The following is a 10,478-nucleotide window of genomic DNA, read 5'->3' as shown; positions in this document are numbered from 1 at the left end:
TCTACGTCGATTTAGCGATGTCCGTACGTCTGTCGGTCTGTGGAAATCACTATAGCTTCTACGCCTTCGTACAGCTTCCATATAACAGTACATTCCAATTTTCGATATTTTGATGATTTTCGGGACATTATTCACCGGAACTGTTTCAAATTTGGTATTTGAAGTTCGTAATGGATACTACAGCCTATGACAGAAAATTGTCTGTGCAGGTCCACGCCTTCGTATAGCCCCCGTGTAATAGAACCTCGCTATATTTTCAGTATTTTGGAGATTTAAGTATTATTATCCACCGGAATTGTTTCAAATTTGGTATTTAAAGTTCGTAATGGATACTAAAGCCTGTGACAGAGAATTGTCTGTACGGGTCCACGTCTTCGTGTAGCCCTCATATATTCGGTATTTTGATGATTTTAGCGACGTTATTCTCCGGAATTGTTCCAAATTTGGCATTTAGAGTTCGTAATGGATACTACAGCCTACGACAGAAAATTGTCTGTCCAGGTCCACGTTTTCGTATAGCCCCAAAATAAAAGTACCCCTCTATATTCGGTATTTTGATGATTTAAGCGACATTATACACCCAAATTGTTTCACATTTGTTATATGAAGTTCGTAATGGATACTACAGCCTATGAAAGAAAATTGCCCGTGCAGGGCCACGTCTTCGTGTAGCCCTCATATAACGGCATCTCCTGATATTCGGTATTTTGATGATTTAAGCGACATTATTCGCCGGAATTGTTTCAAATTTGGTATTTGAAGTTCGTAATGGATACTACAGCCTATGACAGAAAGTTGTCTGTGCAGGCCCACGTCTTCGTATAGGCCCCATATATAGGTACCTCCCTATATTCGGTATTTTGATGATTTTAGCGATATTATTTATCAGAATTGTTTCAAATTTGGTATTTGAAGTTCGTAATAGATACTACAGCCTATGACAGAAAATTGTCTGTGCAGGTCCACGTCTTCGTATAGCCCCCATATATCGTTACCTCCCGATATTCGGTATTTTGATGATTTTGTCGACATTATACACCGGAAATGGTTGAAATTTCGTATTTGAAGTTCCTAATGAATACTAAAGCCTGTGACAGAGAATTGTCTGTACGGGTCCACGTCTTCGTGTAGCCCTCATATAACGGTACCTCCCCATATTCGGCATTTTGATGATTTTTGCGACATTATTAACCGGCCTTGTTTAAAATTTTGTATTTGAAGTTCGTAATGGATACTAGAGCCCATGACAGAAAATTGTCTGGGCAGGTCCACGTCTTCGTATAGCCCCCATATAACGGTACCTTCCAATATTCGGTATTTTGTTGGTTTAAGATTTTTTTCCAGTTTCGTATTTGAATATTGCTAATGACAAAAGTTGCCTATGCAGGTCCACGTCGTCGTATAGACGGATATATTTGGTATTTTTAAAATTTTAACAGAATTTTTAACGGATTTTATTTTTATCGAAAATTGCCAAATTCGTTCCAAATGGTGGAGGATATTCAAAGTTCGGCCCGACCCGGCCCGGAACTTACAGCTTTTTTACTTGTTTTTTTGAATTCATATTCATTTTTGATTCTTGAAAAAATATTTTCAAGACATTCACGTTCATGGTAGCCTTTAAAAATATATTTTTAAAAATTAGTCCTTGAAAACAAAGATTCTGAAAAATATTTTTTAGAAAATTATGAGCAGTATGTTCCTTGGTAGTCCTTAAAAACTCCTCCTACTTACCCTTTTCAGCAGTCTTTCATCCTTTCCATCAGCAAAATAAAGTCCAAACAAATTTTCTCATATTTTTCAAAATATTTGCTTTTTTATTATTTTTTTTTCTTCACTTTTCTTTTGTTTTTTTCTTTGTTCTTCATTTTTTCATCAATCAATTTTTCATAAATTAGTTTCGGTTTTTATTTTATTTATTTTTTTGTTTTGTGTTTCATTTAAATTTATTAATTATGCTATGAAATTAGTTATACTTAAATTTAGTTGGTTTTTTTTTTAGTTTTTATTTTTCGGTTTTGCATTCGCTTTTTTGTCTATTTTCATTTTTTTTTTCTTGGTTTAATTTATTTCAATATCATTTTTGTTGTGTTTAGTTTTAATTTATTAATTTAATAATTTTTAGTTTTTTTATTTCGGTTTAATTTAATTCGTCAATGTGACGAAAATATGTGTGGTTGGTTTGGTTGTTTTTTTGAATTTAATTTTGTTTTTTTGTGTATAATTAAAAGGGGGTATAAAAAATGTAAAATTAAAAAATGGGGTATAATGATTTGATGTTGGGGCAGTTTTTTGTTTCTTCTTATTTTAATAAATTTACAAATTAGAAAAAAAAATATTACACTGTGCTACAGAAAAATTTGAACTTGTGAGTCTGGAGAATAAATGAAAATTGGTGGATTTAAAACCAAAAAATCAGGATAATAGAGCCCCTTTCACATATCTATCAGAAAAAAATTATTTTAGTGTCTTTAGATCTACAACCAATCACCCTATCAATCACCCTATCAATACAGTCTAAAAAAATACCCAGGAATCCACCATCCTTTCACCCATTGCAACTAAAGAATCTCGGGAGCCAAGGAAAACCCAACTACGTCTCAAAAATGTTTTTATGAAAAATTTGCAATTTGCTGGAAAAAATCTCCGGTGAACCCCACGTTGGGCGCCATTTTTTAATACAATGTATGTCCACTATCTGCAAACTCCTTACCAGCATATTTAATTGACAAATTAATTAGATTGTTGACAAATATTTATTTTCACGTTGGGCGCCACTTTGATAAAACATGTGCCATATGGACAAAAAACCAAAATTTTCGGTGCTACCATTGTAAAAGTCTGCCTGAACTTGGGTAGCCAATAATAGCAATTGTCTGCAAAGTTATTACGAATAATTTAATTTTTATGACAAAAATTTGGCCTTACGTTGGGCCCCATTTAAAAAAAAAAATTGTGTTATGGTGCATTGAACAAAACCAATATTTTTCGGTGTCATATGGCCTCCATATTGGGCGCCGTATTTGATGTTCATACATTACCAGAGAAACGAAGAAAAAATTCTCCAAAAATTTTTATCATTTGGGCCCAACTAAGTTAAGGCTGGCATAGCTACTTCGGGGTTTCTATGCAAATTTTCAGGGAGAATTTAGGTTGGACCCCACATTGGGCGCCATTTGTTACCATAAGAAATTATATACATTCTTGATTAACGTAAAATTCTAAGACGACCTAGCCCTGTCCTACCGTCCGTCCGTCTGTCACGCTAGGGTCAAAACGAATTAAGATAGAAAGCCAAAATTTTGTACATATCAGTCTTTTGCCTGCAAGCAGGTCAAACTTCAAGATGGGCTATATTGGTTCACAATATAACGATATCCGATATTCGGTGTTTTGATGATTGTATCCAAATTTTTCAATGAAATCGTTTGAAAATCCACACAGGGAGTTCCATCTGAGTACTTTACCCCCTGGAAGAGTATTGTCTATGTAAGTCCACCATATCGTATATTCCCCATATAACGGTTCCCCCAATATTCGGTTTGATGAATTTAGCTACATTTTCCAATGGAATTGTCTAAAAACCCCTGCTAGAAGTTCTTTCTAAGCACTTTACGTCCTGCAAGAATAATGGCTAGATAGGTCCACGACATCGTATAGCCCACATACAACGGTACCCCCGATATTCGGTATTTTGATGATCTTAGCCACATTATTCACCGGATTTGTTTCAAATTTCGTATTTAGGATTCGTAATGGGTACTACAGTCTGTAGCAGAAAATTTCCTGTGCGGGTCCACCAAGTCCATAACGGTGCCTCCCTAAATTCGGTATTTTAGGATATTATTTACCGGAATTAATTAAAATTTTGTTCTTGCAGTTCGTAATATGTACTACAGCCTGTGTGTTCGTAGAGCCCCCTTATAACGGTACCTTCCTAAAATAGGTATTTGATGATTTTTGGGATATTATTCACCGGAATTTTTTCAAGTTTCGTATTTAAATATTGTAATGGCCTATGACAAAAGTTGCCTATGCAAGTCCACGTCTTCATATAAACCCCAATATGACAGCGACTTCCTATATTCGGTATTTTTAAGATTTTAACAGAATTTTTAAGGGATTTTATTTATATATTTATTTGTTTTTTTTTTTTTGAAAATTTTGAAAATTGAAAAATTGAAACCTATTTGAAAATTAAAAAAAAAAAAAAAAAAATAAATAAATAAATAAATAAAATCACTTATAAATTCTGTTAAAATCTTAAAAATACCGAATATAGTATTCAAAGTTCGGCCCGGCTTAACTAACTGCATTTTTACTTGTTATTGTCTATGTTTCTTGAGGAATTCCGAGAATGGCGATCTACAGTTTCATAAGATGTAGACTAAATGTGGTCGATCATTTAAATGCAGTTAAATTTGCATGCTAGAAGGTGGATATTTTGACATTACATCGATGAACCCCATTTGTAAAATGAATAATATTTCAATATCATCAGTACAAGTGGGTCCCTTGTTGGGCGCCACTTTTATTATCAATGTTTGTTGAGAAAGATCATTTTGCGTTTTTATTTGAATCTTATGTTCAATCAAACTCAATCTTAAAACATTTTAATATAATAGAACAGTCCATTGAAATTTTTTTGAGTATCATCTATCTTCTACTTGTTGGGCGCCACTGTTTTTATTATTAACATATTTTGGGGAATTCCGAGTATATACAGATGCAATTTGAGGAGAAATTTTGTTGTAAACTTACGCCATAACAATTTCAAGAACACTTTTCCCACAGCCAATAGAAAACGTTTTCGTTAACATCAATACATTTTATATCCTTGTTGGATGCCATTTTGAACGCCAAAAAAGTCTTAAAATTATGCAAAGGATTTATTTGGGTGTCACATTTGGCTATGCTCATCTCAATTCCAAAATCTATTAACAAACTATTTAATACGGTCCATTGAAACTGCTTTAGGTGTCATTATGATAATTGAGCCCTATATTGGGCGCCACCTTTGTTGTTTTCTATTTGATGCGGGATTCCGAGATCGACAACATGTAGTTTAATGAGTTGTTTTTTTCTAAACTCAATTGTATAATATTTCAATAAGACATTTACAAGGGTCCATTAGAAGAACTTTCGCTATCATCACGTTGGGCGCCATTTGCAAAATGTCGAATCGATGCAATTGCTTTATTTGGCTACACGTTGGACTCCACCTTGAGATATGTTCATCTTTATCGTACACGATTTCAGCAATATATTTACTACGGTCCATTGAAACGGTCCATTATCATTAATAGAAGTTAGCCCCTTGTTGGGCGCCACTTTTATGGTAAAAAATGTGTTGAAGGATTCAGAGAATAATTGATTTAGAGAAAATGGGTTTTAAACTCAATCCCGAAAAAAAATTCAATTACATATTCAATTGAGTATTATTAATAGGAATTGTATCCCTGTTGGGCGCCACTTTTATTGTTCATATTTGTAGGGGAATCCCAAGAATGATTGGAAGCAGTTTGTGTTCGAAACTAGATATTGTCATATTATTCTATTTCTGCTCATTATGATGCACTAATGTTTCGGAGAACTAGAATGCATTTTGTAGCACAGTGTAATTAATAGATAGAGAGAGAGAGACTGAGAGGGGGGGGGGGGGTGTTGATTTTCTATAAATGTTTTGAATTTTAATTGAATTTTTAAACAAATAATTCTACATTTAATGGCAGGGATGATGATATTTCGTTTCGGTTAGATTTCAATCACTTAAATGGTTAATACATTTTTTAACAATTTTGGAAATTAAAAAAGGACGGGTGGGTGTGATGTTGTTTTAGATTTAAATTTAATTTAAATTTATTTAAAAAAAAAAAATAAATAAAAAAAATGTTTTGTTTATAAATATATTTTTGGAAAATAGAAAAATTTTTTTTGGCAAAAATAAATAAAATAATTCAAATATGAAATTATTATTTAAAATACATTCATTTTCTTTTTTTGATTTTAATTAAAAATGATATTAATTTGGGTTATTTTTTTTTTAATTTTTGGCAAAAATAATTCGAACGTAGAATTATAAATATATATTTTTTTAATTTAAAATATTTGGGACTTTTTTGAATTAAATTAAAATTGATATAAATTTGGGTTTAATTTTTTTTAATTTTTGGCAAAAATAATTTAAATATAAATATAAATAAATAAATATATATAAATAAATAATTTAAATAAATATAAATAAATAATTTAAATATAAATCGTAAACGAACGTACAATTATAAATATATATTTTTTTTAATTTAAAATATTTAGGATTTTTTTTTGAAACAAATTAAAAATGATATTAATTTGGGTTTATTTTTTTTAATTTTAGGCAAAAATAATTTATATATAAAAGAATAATTTTTTAAGTTTAAACTATTTAGAATTTTTTGTTTAAAATTAAAATAAAAATTATATTATGTATTATAATTTAATTATAAAATAATATATTTTTTTAAATTTAAAATATTTAGGAATTTTTTGAATTAAAATGAAAATTGTATTAATTTGGATTTTTTTGTTTTAAATTAATGTCATTTACAAATAATGGATTTTTTTAAATTTTAACAATGTTTTTATTGTTCTTGTGATTTTTAAATAATTTCTCATATGTTTTTTTTTTTGGTTTAAAAATTATCATTAAATAATAGTCTTGATCATGCAACAACGCGAAACAAATAAACAATAAAACAATTCCGTTTTTGTTGTGTTTCTTTTTTTGTTTTTTTTTCTTCTTTCTTTTCTTTGTCAGTTTATTTCATGTTGTTTGTATTTTTTTTTCTAATGCTATTGTGTTTCATTTCTGTTTTTTTTATTTATTATTTTTTGTAATATTAACTAGTTGCTATATATATAATTTACATTATTCTCTATCTTGTTTCTCTTAATAATTGTTTTGTTTTTGTTTGTGTGAATTTATTTTCAATAACAATTGGGTTTTTAATTAATTTTTTGTTTTTTCTCTTTTTTTTTAATATTAAACTATATTTCTAAAGTATTTCGAGGATATTTTTTTTCTTTACACTTTGTTTTTTTTTTTAATTATTATAATTTTGTTCATTTTGTTTATTTATTTTTTTTTTTTTGTAATTAGTTGCTATAATTGTTGAAGTTGTTTTCTTTAGTGATGTGTTGTTTCTTTGTGTGTAATTTTTTTAGGAGAGAGAGAAAGTGTGTGTGTTTTGGAAATTTTCAGTTTTTTTGTTCATTTTTATTTTTCCTAAATTAGAGTTTCTTTTTTTATATCATTTGACTTAAGGAAGTAAGATTTCTGTTACTAAGTTAGTTTACAGTTTTCATTATTTTTTTTTCTTCTGGGTGGTAGAAAGCTAAAATTTATAAAAATTTCTTTGGGGAAAAAATCATATATAAACTATATTTATCAAAAAAATCAGTTTATAGCAAAATTATTTTTTTTTTGGTATTTTGATTTTTGCGTTCTTCTAATTTCCATACAAATTTGAAGTGAAAAATTGTGTGTTTTTTTTTTTTTTTTTGGGAAATTACATCTTTAGTTTGTATTAAAGGTTTCCTTTTAAATTCGTTTATAGATACTTATTTTTTGTTCATAAAGTAATAGGGGATAAATGAAATGATTGTTGAATATGAATTGGGTTTTTCTTAAATTATATTTTTTTGATATCGTGTTTTTGAATATTTTCCACTGAGAATGACATTGAATTAAAATTGCTTTTAAAATGGTAAATAATTTACCAACCAAATTTAGGTATGAAAATAATGTAAATAATCAATTATCCCCGGAAAAGGACTCGAATATAAATGTAGCCTTAAATGGAGAGATTTTTTTAATATATTTTAATATCCACGTGTATTAAGGACAAGGAAATTAGCCTTTGGCTGGATTTTAATTTAACAAGTGAGAGAGCATCAGGTGTTGGATTATTTAAATATACAGGATGAGATGAAAAAACTGCAACCAACTTCAGACTGCTGTCATTTCTAAGCCATTCGTCCGACAGCTGTTAAAATTATTCCAGTGACAGCTCATTATATTGTTTACAAGCCTGCGAAAGCATTTTGGTGAGAATTTTCCAGGAAAAAACGTTATTCCTAATGGAATTCAAGCGTGATAGTGTGATTTCTTTATATTTGGCTGGAAAACCACAAGTGGCCATCGTTAGAGCACTCCAGAATTTAAATGTGAATAAATCTTTTGTGTCTTCGAAATGTAAACAAGCGACTTGATCGAAACCCGCATCGCAGTGGCCGAAAAATGGCTCGTGAGCTGAACATATTGCAATATTCCATTCGGCAAATATTGAAAAATGAGCTCGGGGTAAAGCCATTGAAATTCCTAAAAGTGCAAGAACTTACACCGCAATTGAAAGAAAATAGACTCAAAAGAGCTAAAGAGTTGCTTCGCTTGGCCGAAAGTGATGAACTGTCGAATTTGGTTTTCTCTGTTCTCCGATAAGAAAACATTCGTTGTCCAGCAGTTTGTAAAGAAACAAAATGTTCGTATTTACTTGCCAAAGAGGTCAGCTGAAAATGTGCACCTTCGGTTGGCCACCAGAACTCAAGCGCCGGCTATGTTGATGGTGTGGACCTCCATAACAGCCGATGGTCGCTCTCCGCTCGTATAAATCGAAAGTGCGTGGCATCAGAATAAATGCCTAATTTTATCGCGAAAACATTGTGAAGGGTGTATTAAAGCCTTGGGAATGCAAACATTTTGGTCGCAGACCTTAGACATTCCAACAGGACTCAGCACCATCGCACTCAGCACGCACAACCCAAGAATGGGTACAAAATGAAGTTACCAGCTTCATATCCAGAGCACAGTGGCCACCAAAATCTCCGGATACCAATCCGTTGGTCTATTGTGTCTGGAGTATTTTGGAGAGCAAGGTTGGCACTAAAAAATACCAAAATGTCGTTCACCTCTAGCAAGCGCTTCGCCGGGAATGGACCAAAATACCGCAGAGAAACATTCAAGAAGCGTGTGACGGTTTCATTGGCCGGTTGAAGGCCACAATTCGTGCCAAAGGTGACTAATTCGAACAAATCTAAACTTGTTCTAAAATTTGATGCTATTTTGGACATTTTTTGATTTCATTCAATAAAATTAAAAAAATATATAAAAATTATGACGTATGACTTTGTTGCCGTTTTTTTTATCTAACCCTGTATTATCGATAAAACGACAAATGCTGGGAGAGGTCCAGTATGTGGTTGTTAATTTTTGAAATGAAAAATTTACGAATTATCAAGCTTATCCTTTGGTCTGTTCCAAAACTGCAAGGATATGATTTTTTTACATCGATAACCTTTAGCTTATCGGCAAAAAATTGCAACAGTGGATTCTTGCAGGTTCTGACACGGAGCATCTGTTTAGCATTTTTTCTTAGATCCCCTATTCAAAATAACTTATTTTCTGGTTGTCGGATATTGTCAAACTTGGTAAACTATTTTAATAAATATTCATTTAACTCTTCGTAATATCAATCATAGTCTATGTCATTCTCATTGGAAAAACATTCAATCGTGAATAAAAAAATATATCTTATGAGTTTGTTTTTATAAAAGGATGTCTGGTGCTTAAAGTGGTCATAAATCAGCCATAGGATTTACTACGGTCGGAAAATTCCGAGAGGAAGAATTCATTCCATGGCGGAGGAAATGTTATGGTTTGGGGTGTATGAGTGCAATTGGTGTGGGTAAACTGTTTTTATACTGTACACCACAAGGTGGTAAGTGCATATCAGTCCGTCCGCCCGTCTGTTAACGTATTCTTTTGAACAAAAAGGCAGGTCGCATTTACTATCCGATTGAGATGGAATTTTCCAAACACTATTTGCCTGGCCCAAGGAGGAACCCTAGGAAATTGATGAAAATCGGATAAGATTTAGATATAGCTCCCATATATATCTTCAACTGATTTCGGGTTAATTGTGCACCAAATTAACAATATAAGTCCAAATGACTTGAATTTTGGCACATCAAACCGAATTCCTTCAAGACGAAAGTACATTAAATTTGTGGAAAATCCGTTGCGGTATAGATATAGCTCCCATGTATATGTTTCATCCGATTTGGTGTTTTAAGTCTGCCAAATGCGTAATATACATTCGACAACAATGATATTTGGTACCATATATCTTATAGAGCTCGAAAATACCTCTGCCAAATTTTATTAAGATCGGTTCCGATTTTTGGTTAATTGCGCACCAAATGACCAATATATGTCCAAAAGAAGGGTTTGATACATCCGACCGAATTCAGTCTAGAAGCAGGTAAATTAAATTCGGAGAAAATCGATTCAGATATAGCTATTGCTTCCATATATTTGCTTCATTCGATTTGGTGTGTAAGTTCCTCACATTTGTAATGTGCATTCCTGTATGTATAGGTCCACGTTTTTGTATAGCCCCATATAGCCGTATTTCCCGCGATTAGGTATTTTGAGGATTTTT

This window comes from Musca domestica, unplaced genomic scaffold, assembly GCF_030504385.1.
Source record: "Musca domestica strain aabys unplaced genomic scaffold, Musca_domestica.polishedcontigs.V.1.1 696, whole genome shotgun sequence".
Lineage (NCBI taxonomy): Eukaryota > Metazoa > Arthropoda > Insecta > Diptera > Muscidae > Musca > Musca domestica.
This window is presented reverse-complemented; position numbering follows the sequence as displayed.